Below are 20,214 nucleotides of genomic sequence, written 5' to 3' on the forward strand. Positions count from 1 at the left end.
GACTAAATACTTTATTCTAACTAAAATGATTATGTGAATTTTAAGAATTGTTAGCATAATTAAAATTATTTATTAAATTCAAGTCCCTCAAAATACCATACCAATACAAAAGAATTCTAATAGTGTTAACAAATAGATCTAAATTTTAAATTCAAAAATGAAAAAACTAAACTTCTAAAAATAAAAATATGAAAATTAAATTCTAAATATCTGAACAACATAAAAATTCTGAGCAAATTATAACCTTTAAATTTGTACATTATTTAATAAAAATAAGTGGATAAAAATCATACTAATTTATTATCAAATTAATTATAGAATTTTAGCACACTAAAGACGTGTTGGAAAGTCTGGCCAGAAGAAAAAAAAAAAAAAAAAAGGGAGACGTTGGAAAGGTCTTCAAACTGATACTTCAGCTTGAGTTTGGTGGCATTATGATTTGCGATAAATGGAAAGCCCATCATTAGCATTCAACTTTCAAGAAATATAAATTTCTCGGCAAAAAATGGCGTAAAGGCCCTTTTTTTAATTAATTAGGTTTTTAGGTATTTTTTAAATTAATTAGGTCTTTAGGTTGGTTTTAAAATTATTAAGAAAATAGATCGATTTAAATGAAAAACGTGTTTTGCTGGACGAGCTTATTATACAGGTGTCAGGAAAGCTCTTCCAGCTAGACGCTATTTCCAGCAATGGTAAAAAAGCAACTGCTTTTTGAACATTGCCATGCCAATGGTACAAAATAAATATGCCAACGGTTAAATTTTTTTACCCTATAAATCCCCCTCAAATTTTTTTTTTAAATTCACATTCATCTCTCAACTCTCGCGACTCTCTCAACTTTCTCAAACCCTTTCAAGTCTCTCAACTCACTCGTTTTAAAATTTTTGATATTTTAATTTAAAAATATTATTTTTTTAATTATCTCGTTTTTATTTGTTCAAATCGATTTCTCACGAATGGTTGTCTCTCTAATTCGTTTCGACGACATGCATATTTTTGCTACCTAATTAGCAATGGTAAGCCAAAAATTTTAAATTTCGTTAATTTCAATAATGTTAAATTTATTTTTTTTAATTTGAAATTGTTCTTATTGTGCAAATAGGTGGATGATCATGTTCTGGAGTGCTTCACTCATAATATGGGAAAGCTTGCGATCCCTAAAATTCGTGGCCACTTGTAAGCAGCTGGATTCTTACAGCATCTCGCATGTCTAGGGCCTGCAAACTCGATTTGGCACTAATCAACGTGTTGGTGGAAAGATGGAGGCCTGAAACACACACTTTCCACCTTCCATGCAGCGAGTGCATTGATAAACCATAATATATACATATTTTTACCCCATGCTTGGCATATTTATGGATGATTTTTCCTTAGTTTTATTGAATTCGATGCTCCTAATCCTTTAAATTCATGTTTTATACTTAGGTGAGCATAGGAAGGCGAAAAGAGCAAGAAACGGGCCAAAAACAGACAAAATGGGCCTAATTCAGCTTAGTACACGGCCTAGGCACTTCTACACGGGTGAGCCACACGCCCGTGTGTGACACACGGGTAGACCACACGCCCGTGTGTCATGGCCGTGTCGACATTAATCCAAGTCAGAATTGTACACGACCTGAGCCCCTTCACACGGACGTGGCACACGGCCGTGTCCCTGTCGAGCCTAAGTTAATTTTATTCGGAAAAGGCTTATTTTGGGCGAATTTGGGCATTCCAAAGTCTATTTAAAGACCTTAGAAGAGGATTAAAGGGACACGCAGAGTTGAAGGCAGAAAATACTCAAGGACATCCATCAAAATCACCTCAAAGGCAGGATCTACATCAAGACTAAAGATTTCCATTCAATTTCCAAGAAGTTCTTTGGGTTTGTTTATGCTTAATTGTTTTCCAAACTTTGAGATGTTTTCCATTATTATTATGAACTAAACTTCCTAAATACCTAAGGGAGATAAAACCTAAGACAGATGATCGCGTGATTTCGTGATAGATTTTAAATATTTATAATTAATCGTTCTTGAAACTAACTATTAGCGCGATGTAGGCAAGTGTACCTATCGAACAGTAGTATAGTTTTAGCAAGACCGGATTGTCGAACCCAAATGAGCTAAAAGTACTAGTAATGACTGCCTTTTTATTATCTAGCCTAAGAATAAGGGGGTTTTGTTTTCACTAACTAATTAACTAATCTAAGAATTCATAGAAAGTAGAATTGGGGGATTACTTTTGGAAAACGATTGAATTAAGAAAATGTAATGACTCGAATTTTTACAGTTATCAAAAAAGTGCATTTTCGGGTCTCCGTTTCTGAAAATAGATTTGTAAATATTTATTAAAAATATTTACGAAGTTAAGAGAGTGATTAATTAAAGTTTAATGAAGTAAATTAGCTTAAATAAAGGATAATTAGATAAAAGGATTAAATTGAATGAAGTGTGAAAGTTTAATTATAAGATAAAGAAATTGAAAGGACTAAATAAGTAAATAAGCCAAAGGAGTTATGGCAAAAATAAAATACATGTGTAATAAGTATTATACATACATTTGTAATACATGTATGTATTTACTTATTATTTAAGTAAATAATTAATGTATTTATTATTATTAAATTGATATTATATGATGAATAGATTAAATAAAGACAAGTGTATGGTAATGATTTGGTACAAATGTATTAATAAAAAATACATACATTTGTAATATATGTATTTGATATTAAACGGATATTTATTATTTAGTGAAAGATATTTATTAAATAAATAATTATATAATAATATATTTATATGATAAATAAATGTAAAATAACAAGTGTATGGTGGGGATGAAATACAAATGTAATAATATATGTGTGCCCAAGTGTAAAATAAATATTTGATATTAAGTAGATATTTAATAAAGTCATTATTATTATTATTATTGTTATTATATATTATATATATATAAAGTAAAACAAAAAAAAAAAAAGAAGAAAAGAGGAAATAGAGAATGAGACGAAACAGGGGAAAGAAAGGAGGGAAAGAAAAATAAAAGGAAAATTGAGGTTTTTGAAGCCTTAAGCTTTACTAGGTAAGTTAGGGAGTTAATGAATTTTTATGTGTTGATTAAGTTGAACAAAAAGATGAATTAAGGGCTAAATTGATAGAAATTCAAGTTAGAAATGAAATAAGGATTGAATTGTAAAGTGATTCATAAGTTTTATGCTTTAAGGACTAAATTGAAAGAATTTAGAAATTATGGTTTTATGATGAAAAATAGATAATTATGTCTAAGTTTGGTTAAAATTGAGTAGAAATAAAGTATGAATTAAGATAAAAAAGTAAGTGAATTTAGTTAGGATTAAATTGAAATTAAAGTAGAAAATCAATATTTTGCATTAAGACTGTTTGAGACAGCAGCAGTAGTTTAAGTTTGAAAAATCACAAAAAATTGTATAAATTGAATTAGAGGATGAATAAAATATAGAATTAAATCTTATTGAGTCTAATTTCTTATATAAGAAACAATTTAAGCAATTGAATTGTAAATTATAAGATATAATGTTGTGAGACAAGGTCAGAATGAATTTGGGTTCCCCTGTTCTGACTTTGGAAAATCACCAAAAATTTAACAAAAATAATTAGAGGCTTAAAGTTATATGTTTAGAATTCATAATGAGTCTATTTTCAGTATAAATCAACGAGAATATTATCTGAGTTCTGTACTGTGAGATAATTAATTTTTAGTGAAGAAGGGTCGGAACTGTTAGACAGCAGAATAGGGGTGAATTTAAAGAATAAACTGTACCTAATGGCTAAACTAAAAATTCTGAAAATTTTATGGTCATAATATATATGAGTCTAGTTTCAGGGAAAATTAACGGATCTTAATTTGGAGTTCCGTAGCTCGATTTATAAATAATTTAGTGACTATGACATAGATGGACAGCTTGAATATTCATAAAAGTAAATAATAAAAATTATAGATAATGTTACTTACAAGTGTGTTATATACACTAAGGATGTGGAATGGAGAGGAGGTGGAGGAAAAATATGTATGAATATTCATCTAGCATGGCTAATTTGCATGTTTTAGGCTCAGGGACTAAATTGAATAAAAGTAAAACTTTATGGTTAATTTTGTAAAAATGTCAAAAATGACCAAATTGCATGAAATGGATTATTATTTTATTATTTAAATTACAAAATTGAATGAAATTATTAATTTAGTTCAAGATCGGGGGAAAACATGTTTTAGGGATTAAATTAAAAAGTGTTAAAATTATGGAAAATTCTGATATTTTATAGAATTCATGGTTTGCTATCAATATGTATGAGAATAATATCTAGAAATAAGGATTAAATTTCAAGAATTTTATTTTCCTGACCCTAAGGATGAAATCGTCATTAATTAAAAGTTTAGGGGCAAAATGGTAATTTTTCCTAGAGCATTAATTAAATGCATTAGAATATGAAATGAATGAAAATGATGATCAAATTTATTTATAAAGATCTGGACGACTCAAATATGAGACTTGATCGTGGAAAATAAAAGATATCGAATTAAAAAAATTATAAACACAAACAAGCAATGAGGTAAGTTCATGTAACTTGAATTATATTCTTAAATGCTTGAAATGCATGTTTTTGATATGAATATGATTTGAATGTTCATTATATGAAATTTTATGAAACATTGACATATTTGATAAAAGAGAAAGAAATCCCGGTTGAATGAAAGGAAATTTCGATGGATCTCTGAAAAGGAATTGACGGTAAAAAGGATCTAGCCCGGACGGGTGATCCTATCCTGATGTAGCCCTCCCGAAGAATATGTGTAAAATGGATTTAGCCCGGACCTGTAATCCGAATTAGGGTCTGAATTTAGCCTAGATTGGTAATTCAGATCCAAGCTCATTAGAGTAATTGTCATTGCAGAGGATTTAGCCTGGACTGGTATTCCCGACAATACTCTATGAGTTTATATTACAAGGGATTTAGCCTGGACTGGTAATCCCACTGTAAGGATGAGGTTTGCGGGAGTGTGCTCTCTGATATGAAATGTGTAAGACCATAGTTGAAAGATACCATGGCAACGTGATATGAAATGAATAAGACCATGGTTGAAAGATACCATGGCAACGTGACATGAAAAGAATAAGACCATGGTTGAAAGATACCATGGCAACATGACAGAAAATGAATGAGTAAGACCATAGTTGAAAGACACTATGGCATCATGTTAAAAATAAATAAGACCGTGGATGGGAGACGCTATGACATCTATTGAACAATTGATATTCAGGTAATACTTATCAGATGACGAATGGTTATATGAAATGGTTGTGTGAAATGTTTATAAGAACTGGTCATATGGAAATATATGTACAAAATAGTTGTATGAAATAATTATGAAGATAAATAAATGAAATAAGTATAAGTACATGGAATATAATTTATGTCAAGTTTGATATAAACTATTATCGAATAAATATACATAAAATATATGGAAATGATGGGCATGAAATATTGATATAATGAAATGAATGATATATGCTTATGAAGAAACGGTAAGAGCATGATATGTTTCATGACATGTACATATCATCTTTGATATGTTGATACAAGGAAATTATGTAAGTTGAGACTATTATTAAACTCAAGTGCGATATGTAGAGAAAATAAGTATATCAATGTTGAATTTAGATGAAATGTGTGCAAGTATACTAACAATGATGTTGTTTGACGCTTAGACAAGTGCCAAACTATTGATTGAACGGTAACATGTTTAATTATAAGGAGCATTGAAATAGTAAGTACTTAGATGAAAATAAAATTTAAGATTTTGCAAATTTTTTTTTATAATCCCGATTTAATTCCTGTTGGTTTCTAATGTATGTTTGGGGCTTCGAGGGCCCCATAGAGAGACGTTATGATTATTTCTAAAATATGAATAATAAATGACTAAGAATTATCTGAAAATGTTTAGTAAACTCCAGCAATGCCTCGTACCCTATTCCGGCAATGGATACGGGTAGGGGATTTAAATTTAGTGGTATCAGAGCTAACCGGGTTTAGCCGATTCTAGGATTAAGTCGAGTACTAAAAGGAGTCTAGAGGTACATGCCATAATTAAGTCGAAATTGAGTTGGGATCGGATGCTGATATATTTATTTGGTACTGTTTTATAGTTGAAAATGTTAGATGAACATATCAATGGTATTAATTACAAAATGTATACTGGAGACGAGTAGTCTCGTGAGTTAAAAAGGAAACTAAATTGGTAATATTAAGTGTTAACTTAATAAGTGATTAATTGCTAAATGTTGACTGATGAAATGATAGAGAAAAGATGATATATAATTATTTAGCATTATGACTGATGCATTTTAGTGAGTAAAAAGAAACTGTGTTTGCTACGATATCTACCCCTCCTGTTTCTCAATTGGTTCCCGAAGTGCTTTAAGGTACAAGGATTGACCGAACGGGTAAGTCATCTGCTATTAAAACTTTGTGAACATAGTGTGGAAGAATTGAGAATTTTAATTGGAAATGATCTTGGAAGAATTGGAATCTGGTTAGAGAATGTTATCAGGATTATAAATGAATTGTTCTGTACACTGATTAGATGTTAAAAAGGTATAATATTTTTATTAAAGGATTCAGCTTACTAGTGGTAGAAAATGTTGATCTATGTTGTGATTAAGAAAGGGTTATTTGGAAACTTTTTGAAAAGGGTTCTGACAGAAATATATATACTTCGGTCAGGGATTTCTTGATCAGGGATGTGAAGAATTTTTGAAGCTTAAACAATGTTATATGATTGAAACTGTGTATGACCATGGTTAAAAGATACCATGGCAACCTGATATGAAATGTGTAAGACCATGGTTGAAAGATACCATGGCAACGTGATATGAAATGAATAAAACCATGGTTGAAAGATACCATGGCAACGTGACATGAAAAGAATAAGACCATAGTTGAAAGATACCATGGCAACATGACAAAAAATGAATGAGTAAGACCATAGTTGAAAGACACTATGGCATGATGTCAAAGATAAATAAGACCGTGGATGGGAGACGCTATGACATCTATTGAACAATTGATATTCAGGTAATACTTATCAGATGACGAATGGTTATATGAAATGGTTGTGTGAAATGTTTACAAGAACTGGTCATATGGAAATATATGTACAAAATAGTTGTATGAAATAATTATGAAGATAAAGAAACGAAATAAGTATAAGTACATGGAATATAATTTATGTCAAGTTTGATATAAACTATTACCTAATAAATATACATAAAATATATGGAAATGATGGGCATGAAATATTGATATAATAAAATGAATGATATATGCTTATGAAGAAACGGTAAGAGCATGATATGTTTCATGACATGTACATATATGATTATCTTTGATATGTTGATACAAAGAAATTATGTAAGTTGAGACTATTATTAAACTCAAGTGCGATATGTAGAGAAAATAAGTATGTCAATGTTGAATTTAGATGAAATGTGTGCAAGTATACTAACAATGATGTTGTTTGACGCTTAGACAAGTGCCAAACTATTGATTGAACGGTAACATGTTTAATTATAAGGAGCATTGAAATAGTAAGTACTTAGATGAAAATAAAATTTAAGATTTTGCAAATTTTTTTTTTATAATCCCGATTTAATTCCTGTTGGTTTCTAATGTATGTTTGGGCTTCGAGGGCCCAATAGAGAGACGTTATGATTATTTCTAAAATATGAATAATAAATGACTAAGAATTATCTGAAAATGTTCAGTAAACTCCGGTAATGCCTCGTACCCTATTCCGGCAATGGATACGGGTAGGGGGTGTTACAGAAAATACCTAAGGAAAAATCCACCTAGACTTCACTTATTATTCTAACTTCGAATTAGACGATTTTTTCATTTAACTTGTTCCGTAGAGATCCCTAAGTTATGTTATTATCCCTATTCAAGACTAATAACACCTAATCCCTAAATTGAATAATTGAGACTTTTCTTTAATTAACACCCTAAGGTTGCATTAACTCGATCTATGGATCCCCTTATTAGATTTCACCCTAATCCGACAAAACCTTGTCACCCTATCTCTAGGTGCGCAATCAACTCCGCTTAATTATGACAAATGTACTCTTAGACAGGGTCTATTCCTCCTCTGAATAAGAGCTTATCTTGAATCAATATCCTGGGATATTGAAACAAGAATTAAGAACACATAATTAAGAACAAGTTAAATATTTATCATACAATTCAGAAATTAATAACAAGATTCGTCTTAGGTTTCATCCCCCTTAGGTATTTAGGGGATTTAGTTCATAACTAAAAAGGAAAACACCTCAGAAGAATAATGAGTACAAAACATAAAGAAAACCTAAAACTCCTGAAGGGAAATTGAAGGGAAATCTTCAGTCTTGATGATGAATCTGGCTTCTGAGATGGATCAATCAGCTTCCTTTGAGTAATTCCTTCCTTCCTCCCTGTGCCTCCTCTTAGTTTCCTCCTCTAGGGTGTATTTATAGGCTTTAGAATGACTAGAAACCCTCAAAATTAGCCTTTTCTGAATTGGACTCAACTTGGGCTCGGTAAGGACACGTCCGTGTGAGTCGTGCTTCGAATCTACCAAATTGACACGGCCGTGTGGTTTGCCAGTGTGAGGAGGTCCAGGCCATGTTGAATTCGTACTTTGGCCAATTTTTCTCTATTTTTGTCTTGTTTCTCGTTCCTTTCGCTCTCCTATGCTCTCCTAAGTATAAAACATGAAATTAAAGCATTAGAAGCGTCAAATTCACCAATTCTAATGGGAAATCATCCATAAAATGCGTTAAACATGTAAAAATATGTATAAATTACGGCTTATCAACGAATCTTATTATTATTTGAGTTATATGATAAATACTTGTTCTTATTTTTAATTGTGAATTTAACCCTTGCTTTAATATTCCAGGATATTAATTCATGTTTGTGATGTGCTTATTCAGTGGAGCAAAAGTCACTGTTCAAGAGTAGATCATTCATAATTAAGCAGAGTTACATACAATCCTAGAGATAGGATGATATAAAATTGCTGGATTAGAGTCAAATCTAATAAGGGAATCCATAGATCGAGTTAATGCAACAACAGGGGTTTTAATTAGAAAGAGATTTCAATTAATCAACCTAGAGTCAGTTGTTTTTAGTCTCGAGAGAGATATTAACATAAATCAAGGATTTCTACAGATTAAGACAAGTGAATAAATCGTCTAACTCAAAGGTAATAAGTGAAGTCTAGGTGGATTCTTCCTTGGGTATTGTCTTCTCCATCGGTTTTCAAAAAAGTATTTTCCAACTTTAATCTCTGTCGTAATATTAGTTAATTAGATAATTAGTTTTAGTTTAAAAAACATTCTTTAATTCTTAGGCTAGATAATAAAAAGATAGTAATTACTAGTACTTTTAGTCCTTGTGGATACGATAATTCCGGTCTCACCATAACTATACTACTGTTCGGTAGGTGCGCTTGCCTTAGTCAAATTTTTAGTTAGTTTAGCGACCATTAAGTTTTTGGCTCCGTTGCCGGGGACTAAGATATTAGGAACTTTTAATTTTTATTACTTTAGCCATTCTTTATTTTTTATTATTGCAATTTAATTTTATTTAATTTTTTCTTAATTACTAATTTTTCTTTTATTTATTTCTGACAAGTTTTTATAGTTTATGACTAGAATAAACTCGTTAGGACCTTTACTTTTTGATAGCAAAATCGAAAGCACAGCTCGCAGAAACCGAAGAGAAATAAGGTGAAGCCTACAATACATAGAGGAAGGGCAAGAGGAAAATATTCATACCACAACTGAGGAAATGGCTGATAATCAGAATAATCCGTTACCGCTTGTGGTTGTTACAAATCTAGTAGATCAAAATCCCGCTCCTCGTACTATGTATGATTATGCTAAACCTACCTTAACATGAACTGAATCGAGTATAGTTAGGCCTGCTGTTGCTGTAAATAATTTAAAACTGAAACCTAACACGATTTAAATGATACAACAGTTTGTTCAGTTTGATGGTTTGCAGAACGAGGATCCAAACACTCATTTAGCAAATTTTCTGGAATACTGTGACATCTTTAAGATTAATGACGTTTCTGACGATGCCATTCGTCTTCGGCTGTTCCCATTCTCATTTAGGAATAAGGCTAAACAGTGGTTGAACTTGTTTCCGCGAGGATCAATCACCACTTGGGAACAAATGATCGAAAATTTTTTACTTAAATATTTTCCGCCGGCTAAAACGGCTAAATTAAGGAATGGTATTTTTTTTCTTTTGTGCAGATGGATTTAGAAACACTCTATGATACATGGGAGAGATACAAGGATCTATTGAGAAGGTGCCCTTACCATAGGTTACCCCTTTGGCTATAAGTTTAAACTTTCTACAATGGTTTGAATCCCTCGACTAGACAGATGATTGACATAGCTGCTGGTGGGACTATTAACAATAAGACACCTGAAGAGGCTTATGAGTTTATAGAAAAGATGTCACTGAAAGTGGCAAGTCATGAGGACAAAGCCGATGAAAGCGGCTGGCGTTTTTAACGTTGATTCGATTGTTATGCTTTCCAATTAGGTAGAACTTTTGAATAAAAAAATTGATGGGTTACTTGGTTCTTCACAGGTTCATCCAGTAATGCAGTGCGATGCAAGTGGGGGTGGAACGAGCAATTTAGACTATCCATCCTACGGCCTTAACATGAAGAACGAGCAAATGAACTATATGGATAATAATCCTCGGCCTCATAATAATCCTTATAGTAACACTTACAATGCAGGTTGGAGGAACCACCTAAATTTCTCATGGGGAGGCCAAGGAAATCAAAGACCACCACCTTCCCCAAGCTTTCCACAACAACCTTATCAGCAAGAGAAAAAGCCGAACTTTGAGAAGATGATGACAAAGTTTATTTCAGTAACGAAAACTCATTTTCAGAACACTGAAACTGCACTTAAAAATCAACAAGCATCAATTCAAGGGCTCGAGAATCAAATTGGGCAACTGGTTAAGATGATTTCAGAGAGACCACTAGAGAGCCTACCTAGCAATACCAAACCCAATCCAAAAGAGCATGTGAAAGCAATTACATTAAGGATTGGGAAAGTGTTAGCTGAATTTGAAAAGAAGTTGCCACTAGAATATGACTGAAAAGAAGATGAGGAGGAAAAACCCAAAAACAATGAAAAAAACGGTGTTGAGGGAATATAAACCACCAATTCCATATCCAGTAAAGTTGAAGAAAGACCGTATGGATGCACAATTCGGTAAATTTCTTGAACTTTTTAAACAATTACATATTAATTTACCCTTTGTTAAAACTATCTCGCAGATGCCTACATATGTAAAATTTTTAAAGGAGCTTCTAACAGCAATGTTTTTATTATATGTTTCGACTAACATATAGCTTTTACAGGTGGAACCATGGGTCGAGCTATGTGGGATTGCCCGAGGAGTTAGAAGATATTAGGTTATTGTTAGATGAACACTTGGAAGTCGAAGTTAGTTACTTATTCTTTTGAGCCAATATTAATTACGTAATGATTCGTAAAAAAAAATCATACATAACGATATTTACAATTTTACTTTTCAATTTTAATGGATGTTGACATTGATGTAATATCTTGCATCCCGTTGGAAGTGTTGGAAAATCAACAATAATGTGAGACACAAAGGTGCCGTTGGTAATGTACGCAATGGTGGAAATGCACAAATCGGACTGGGTGTTGCAGCAATTCGGGTGAAGGTAATGAATTCCGCCGCCACTGTGAGACCTGAAAGAGTTGCACAAGGTAGTTATGCGGGGGAAGGACAACAACGATTGGGTGGTATAGCACGAGGAGCATATCGAGGCATGAGATTATAGGATGCAATCTTTACTTGTTCGGGAGCCATTTTTCTTAGCGGACACAGTGGCAGTTAATGATTACTTAACATGGTTCAGAGCCATCGGCAAGCCATATCTGCTAACACTAGAGGTGAGAAGTTTGAAAATTTGACCGAATAGGTGACGTTGATTGCCATAGCAGCGTAGGAAGGGACGCAGTTGCACGACAGGTTCATCATCTGTTCCAGTAGAAGATGCGTTGCCTATGGCTACTCAATATCCGGGTCATCTCAGTCTAGTTATTCCTGTTCATTTATCTAACTCTATGTTTTTTCACAAGCACCACTACACTACAGACCATCACACAGGGCCGATTCTTCTATTTCTGCATGTATATATTTCATACCACCGACGTCCCCCGCATACTATACCCCCAAATAGATGTCGATGTTGAACCCCGTGCAGGGACAGATGCTGAACTCCGCTACTAATAATGGTACTGATGCAGACTACAGTACAGCAGTCGATGACGATGTCGATGCCTGGTACCTTTCTAACGTACCAGAGATTTGGGGCACCTTATAGTTACATGCCTATAGTGACCCAAACACCACACGTATCACTTTTTTTACGAGGGTGGCTCATCGTTGCAACCATCGGACGTAGAAGTGGCGAATACACAATGGAAGGCGAGGACAACCTCCTCGTCATTATCATCTACACGACCATCGTCCACTGCCTTGTGGCACACATTCTCCCCAACGACACGATTGAGTTTATTTTTTCTTACAATTATTGTGATGTAAATACAAATATGTCATAAATAAATAAAAATAGAGGTTATTCATTAAAAAAAAAACATTTGTCTTTATTACTATCTATCATGAGTTATGCGTAAGTTAACAATAAATAAAAAATGTCAGATTTTGTTATCGACGTATTATTTTGAATATGAAATTTGATTTGGATTTAGCTTGTGTTTTAAATAAGAAGGAAAAGAAAAATAAACATGCAAAATGTTGAATAAAAAGAAGTAGGTAGATCATATATTTGATGTGAATGACATTTTACAACTAAATAAATTGTATATCCTTATAACCAATCGCAATACAGAACACCAAACTTTATAGTTTATACAGAATACAACATACAATGTTAGTATGGCATGTTGAGGCCCCAACGTACCCTTGTATAGGGACCATGTTGCTTCGTATGCCTTGGGTTTCTATAATACTCGCATAATTTTTGTTGACTGTCTTTCTCTCGAATATCTATATTGTTCCTTATTCGGGTGGAATTTGGGCGACTTTTCGAGATGCGATGTAAGTATTTGTTTGGAACCAACCCAAATAGTGCACTGGACACGGATGACCATATACTCTCATCTAGGATGGCTGAAAATTTAGGATTCCGGACACTATGAATGTGTTATAGTCAGTAGACATTGTTGATGTAAGGCGCATACTCAATTTGTATATTCTCAAATGCGGTAATTGCATGTGCATATGAGAACTGAAGTATTTGGAATCTCCCATAATCGCAGGTCCCTTTCGTTAGATTTATACGATAGAATGCACCTGACATTTCCTGGTCGGGCCTATCATGCTCCGTGACTCAAAAATTGAGGTTCCGACATAAGTGGCACACTACATATATCATGTTTGCTCTCGTTGTATTCCGCTGAATCTCTTGCATCACGTTATCATAGATGTATTGCATCTCTTTATCTTTCCAACATACATCGACTCCATCTTAGGAAACAAGGCGGCCAATCAAAAGAATGTCTCTTTGACAATTGATGTTACTAGAAAATGACGCATTCCCTTCAGTATCGAATTGATACAATCGACCAAGTTTGACGCCATGTGCTCGTATCATAGATCCCTGTCGTACGACTTGTCTAGTGTTTGAACAGTATATTCAAAACATACACAGGACCGTAGGCATTAATGGTGCTCAAGTTGTTCAACTTTTTGATGGAAAACATGTTAGAAGAGCTCGTAACCTGTCAATAAATAGGTACCAATTAGTGCAATGAAGTAACCCTGTATTGAAAATTTGATGTATAGTGAATACATAGTTGGAACTACAAACCCATGTCGAGCATTAGATCTCACTCAATCGCCAAAAGATATTTTTGGTAATAGTTGGATCCCATATGTCATATATAGTACCGATGATGAGTGCAATCTAAGAGGGATCCGTGATGATCAATCACCAAGAGTATTTCGGGTCCCTCATCTGAAATAACACATATGTCGGGTTATGAGCAAACTAGGTTGCGTAATAGGTTCAAGAAAAAATCGCAGTCATTTGCCGTTTCTCCAAGAGTTATTGCAAATGCTATAGGTAGAATCTTTCGATTACCATCTTGAGCAACAGAAAGCATCAGATGCTGCTAATACCTTTCGTACAGCCAGGTGTTGTCAATTTGGACCATAGGATTGTAGTGTTGAAATGCATTTCTACATTACTCAAAGGACCAAAAGAACCAATGAAATACTCTTTTCCTTAGGACCAACTAATCGCTGCAGTACCCTGGGAGCGTTTTAAGGTCAGTTACGAAACATAGTACGTATCGATCCAATACCTGACACCATTGTCATATAGTTTTACGAACTCTCCCACCCGTGATAAAACTTCTCTATAGCCTTCTGTTTTGCAACCCACACTTTGTAGTACATTGAAGTGTACTAGTACTAGCTACGTATGTCTGCAATCAGTATTGGTATTTCAATCTAGGGACTAGCCTTCACCACCAATAAAATAATGTCAGTAATCATGTCCGAGTCTAGCCTCGGGTAGTCCTAACTTGCACCTATCACAACATATGTATAGGGACCGGGATACTTTTTTATCATCCACAACCCTATTTTCTTCTAGTAAGATGTTATAATTTTCCACTTACACCTTTCGTCCTTCATTGCGTACTTTCCTTCGAATTTCTCGGAGCGAAACTTTGTGACATAGTAGTTCATGCCATTCTTGATGTTGTACCGCTTTACTGCAGCAAAAAAACAATCCTTGTTGGGGTATTCCATTCCAACTTCTAGTATTCCTACATCACGATCTGTGCTTGCATGACCAGTTGTTTTGTACGGAAGCCGTGAAAACTCTAAACCACTCTTGATCGATAGGTCGACGTTTTTCATGTAGGCCAGAGGTTCATACACCTTAAATCACACATCTGGGTCTGGAGCATTGTCTGAGGCATCATTATCAGACTCACAAGGTTTCAGCTCTATTGTAACCGAATCTGGTTCAGAAAATAGTGTCACTTCTGAACATCTGGACCGCATTGCCGGATTGGCTCAAGTTCTGACTCCTCCCCCTCATTTGTGTCTGCGTCCCTTTTTCCTCATTTACATCCTCTTCCTCATCTGCACCTTCATTGTCATCTTTGAACACAGTGTTGGACGTACCCTCGCCGGCCCCTATCGAAAGGAATAGGTTATTGGTTTTCTTGAAATCCATGTGTTCGCCAGAATAATCAATGGGTTGACCGGTGTACGTCGATGATCCCTAAGTATAACTTATTTTTCACCATAATATCGACCCAATGCCAAAGTTGAAATCAAATGCACTAATTGAATATCGAGCCTGAGTGTCTAGATTTAGGTTATGTTGATGCCCTGACTGGTACTGACCCTTGAAGTTTAGATCGATGCTGAAAATCGATGAGTGTCTACCCATAAATGTTCTGAGAACATTGTAGTAGCCGCTTTGAAGGAGGCCAGGAAACCCACCGTAAAATTGTGTAGTAGGAGTTTCTACTTCAGCTTTGATACCCGTATTTACTGTGATGGTAGTAGATAGGCCAGGTTTATTAGCATAGGTGAACTTGACATATAACTCAATAACATCATTTTTTCTTAAAATGTGCAATGATATGACCGTCTCGAGATGTGTCTCGCTAATCACATTAAATAGCTCATATTTATAGGGGTCAACAGATGCAAGATATATGTATTGCAACCTTATAATTCTTCCCTGGCTCGATCCTCCAACTTTCCTTCTGCTTCTAGTTCGTAGCTCACGTATTTGAATGGTACTATTGAACATAAATTTTGCGGACTTCGCTCAACAAACACCACCTAAAACTCTATATTACAGATTTGACTGCCTAGTATATAACGAGTTTCACTTGTCGACTCATTTCAATATTGGTTATGGTTTGGATGAATAAACGCAAAAAGATAAGCAGAAAGTTGTCTAAAGGAGTATACACAACTCTCACCCGTGATGCAAGGTTATTCTGTTTCATATTAACTTGATGTGTATCTATGTTATGAAAATTACGCCCATTTTATAAGAGAATTATATAGGGAGAAAGAGAATTCGTGCTATGAATTTTTTTTATGAATATGCATATTCATTGCATAGTGTATGGTGCAAATAATTTTCATCACGCATTCAGAAATCATACAATTTCATTGAGATTCTGTGCTGCATAACGTGTGCAATAGTCATTTGAAAAGTACTTTCTGCCCAGGGAATAGTAAATTTGTTAGAGAAAGCTCACCTAGTTAGGGGGATTTGACATGGCAGGAAAACCCCCTCAATTGGGCAAGCTTTCTCTCACAAATTTATTATTCCTCGAGGCAGAAGAGCCTGATGCTTTGAATAATTTGGATGCTTTAAACACTTCAACATGTTTAGAATATGTTCTAGCGTCCTTTGAAAGTTTTCCTTTGCAAACATATCCTTCCATGCGACTATAAAATGGCTCTAACATTCCAACCTTCATCATCTCTCACTCATATAATTTCTCTCCACTCCTTTCTATTTCTCTACTATAAACTATTTATCAGTCTTAAAAATTTCAGTCGCTGAAAATATTTAGTTTACATTGGAGGTATTATTGAGTCATTGGTGGTGCGATATCACTTTGAGCTGCACACATTTCATATATGATGCCGAGAAGGGATCATTGCGTCCGAAACCTATCATAGAGAAGTCAGTTATGGGGTGATTTTTCTTTCTATGATCAATGGTGGAAGTCGATGTAGAGGTTTCAATTGACGACCGTTATGTGGTAATGGATCGGGGTATAATAGGGGAGCTAGTTAATGGTTGTTACGCAGCCATGAGCTTAATTTTTTCCAAGACTCAAAAATGATGCCCTATAGTTAGCATACAAAAGTTTGAGGGCATATTCATACGGAAAAACTCTAGGGCTTTTAGCTATAATCGGTGTAAATTTTTTCTCCATTTCTAGGAAACCAATACCTTTAACCTTCCGTTTAATTCAAAGGCCAGCATCGTCGTAGACACAGAAGGACTCTTGGGGGGAGCGATTGTTGCGGTATAGTAAAGGTGAGGCTCCTTTCGGAGTGGCAATAGTTGTCATTATTACACAACCCATTAATAACTACAACTGCTGTCGCGACGACCCAAGTTTGAGCTTTATTGTGCCAGAACATTCGCTCTCCTCTTGAGAGCCTTCTTGTGTCCACCTTGGTGTTAACCTTCGAACAAGAATGAAAGGTTAAAGATACTAGCTGCTTGGAAATAGAGAAAAAAGTTATGTTGATTACACCTGGAGTCCCTAGAGTTTTTCCTTATTATTATGGCATCAATCTTATGTATGGTATGTATAGGCCATTGTTTGCGAGTATCCAAAAAACTTGAACTACTAACTGCATAACGACTGTCACCTAGCTCCCCAATTATACTCAAACTCTTAGTCATATCACAGCCACCAGCTGAGACTTTCATCTTGACTTCAACCCCTGATCGTATCAAGCATTATTATCCCAAAACCAGATTTCCCTATGATAGGTTTCTAAGGTCATGGTCCTATCTTGTCATGACATATGAAATATATGTGCATTGAGGCGCATTATCACATCATCGGCCCCTCAAAAATACCTAAGAATTTCTATCATTTCAGTCAAAAACCCTAAACACTTTCAAAATATCCTAAAGCCCTAACCCTCGAAAGAGGAATGGAAAGCGCACCCAGCTAGACATGCTTTTCGTTTCTCTCCTAAAATTGGCCTATTTCCTTAATTAATTTTAAAATTGGCCTAAAATGCATAATTAATTAAATAAAACGACCTATAGGCCTTGTCTCCTCCTCCTTTCACCTTCGTATTGTAACACCACTTACCCGATCTGGTTGCCGATCTCGAGCAATAGGATGCTAGAAACAAATACCAAACAATTACATATAAATTATAACTCAAAGTATCAATTAATTATCAAGCAATTCATAAATAATCAAGTTAACATGTGATTCAATCAATTTTGGGTTAATATCGAGCTTACGAAAGCTTAAAACTAACCTAGTAGTAAACAAGGATCATTTTGAAACTAAACAAAAAGTTAGGAAAAAATATGCAAACAGGGGTCACAAGGCCATGTGGGATGGGACACACGATCGTATAGGCAAGCCGTGCAACAGACTGATATTGTATAGTATTAGAGTCACACGGTTGTGCAAACAATCGTGCACACTCATCAAGGCCGTGCAGGTTAAAAGTGTTAATATTCAAAAATGTGTCACACTGCCGTGTAACAGATTGTGGCCGTGTGCACTAAAATCACTTAAAAACTTACAGACCACACGACTGTGCCATATGCCTATGTATGGAACACAACTGTGTCTCAAGCTGTGTGTACCTGGAATTACTTTTTAATGCAAGATTTCTATGTTAGCTCACTTAAGCAACAAGCAATCCTTTTAAACCATATTTAACTAATTCAAAAGCATCATTTTAAACAACCAGCTTAAGTGCCTAACCAATATGCCACAATTGGCACCTCAATTCACAATTCAGTATTAACTAATCTATCATATTTATCCATACCAATATGCCTTCAAGGCACCTCAAAAAGTTCAACCAAACATATGCTATTAAACTCTTTTTAATACATAATGAACCACTCAACTTCAATCACAAATCATACACCAAAACTTACCATTCAATACAAGATCAATAGTAGCATACCGTTCATCACTTTCAACTAAATACCAATCACCACATCACCTAACATATTATCAAATCAACCTTTAGACCATGAATCACATAAACCAAATTACTTTAGCAAGACATTAACAATATGACCTTTATCACTATATACATAAACATTTATATATACATAATCTCAAAATGCCAAAATGAGCATTATAACCATAAGACATCCTAGGCACATGCCAAGATCAAAATGAACACATCACCAACATTTGAGTTTGGGATTGTTGCTAGATGTTGAATCGATGGTCAAATCTTTAGATACCTAACCTACGCTCAAAAAATAAAACCATACACTAAGTATAAGTTAGTGGCATTTCTATAATTTGAACATAAAAGCGAAACATAATACATTTAAAATGCTCAAGTTAAAATTAGATGATGCTATGCAATTAACATGTCAATTGTGCAAGTTCTTATATTCATTGCTTACTTCAAATACATTCTACCAATAATGAAACATGACAAATCTGCCTCACAAATTATTTGATGTCTCAACTCATATGATGATACATTCTATTTTAATTTCCAAATCCATAATTTCTATTGAACATTTCTATCAATGTTCCAAACCATTTCACAATTGATTACTCTATTTCTTAATTCATTTCCATTTCAACATTAAGTATTTTTTTAATCATTTATTTCCTTATTAACACGACTCAGACTCAGACGGATACATAGATCCAACTAACACACCAGTTTGGCACCCAGTGCCTCATTAGATATATCCAAAGCAAATAGTTGCTCCCAGCGCTATCAATATGTTTGACACTTAGTGTCTCATCAGTATAACCAAAGAAAATTGGCACCTAGTGCCTCATCAACATGTAGTCGAAGTATCTCTGAACTCTTCTTATCCTATAGCATGCCAACTATATTCGACCCTACCCGAACAGTTAATAGGGTATTCATTGCACAATTTATTATCAATCAACATATCATTTCACATATATATCTATTTATCATTTTAATCATTCATCCATATACATGAAAACATCAATCAGCTTTATATGCATTCAGTTACACATTCACATAATCATATACATTTTCACATAATTTCAATTTAGTCCTCCCTACCGATATTCAACTCAAGTCAATTACAAGATAGCTCATCATATCAAAATGTCTCACCTTAAATTCTTACAATGCAACAACAGGTCAATATGCAACAATTTACAAGTAGTTTGAATTATAGAAACATAAACAGTAAATTCAAGCTATTCGCCAATGACTTTGTCTTTTCCTTTGTATTTCGAGGAATCCGGGTTGACGTTAGCTACGGATTAAAACAAAAATATAAAATCATCAATACGCAACCATTTTTACATTCAATTGCTATTTTATACAACTTTGACATTTTATTCAATTTAGTCCA

At 34.2% G+C, this 20,214-nt stretch overlaps 1 non-coding gene across 1 annotated transcript; it reads right to left on the reverse strand.

Moving 5' to 3' along the window:
• Window positions 1–10,280: 10,280 nt before the first annotated feature.
• On the reverse strand, window positions 10,281–10,389 carry LOC128281298 (small nucleolar RNA R71). The gene has a single exon (XR_008271511.1). It is a non-coding gene; the product is annotated as a small nucleolar RNA R71 (small nucleolar RNA).
• Window positions 10,390–20,214: the final 9,825 nt, after the last annotated feature.

This window comes from Gossypium arboreum, chromosome 9, assembly GCF_025698485.1.
Source record: "Gossypium arboreum isolate Shixiya-1 chromosome 9, ASM2569848v2, whole genome shotgun sequence".
In the NCBI taxonomy this organism is placed as follows: domain Eukaryota; kingdom Viridiplantae; phylum Streptophyta; class Magnoliopsida; order Malvales; family Malvaceae; genus Gossypium; species Gossypium arboreum.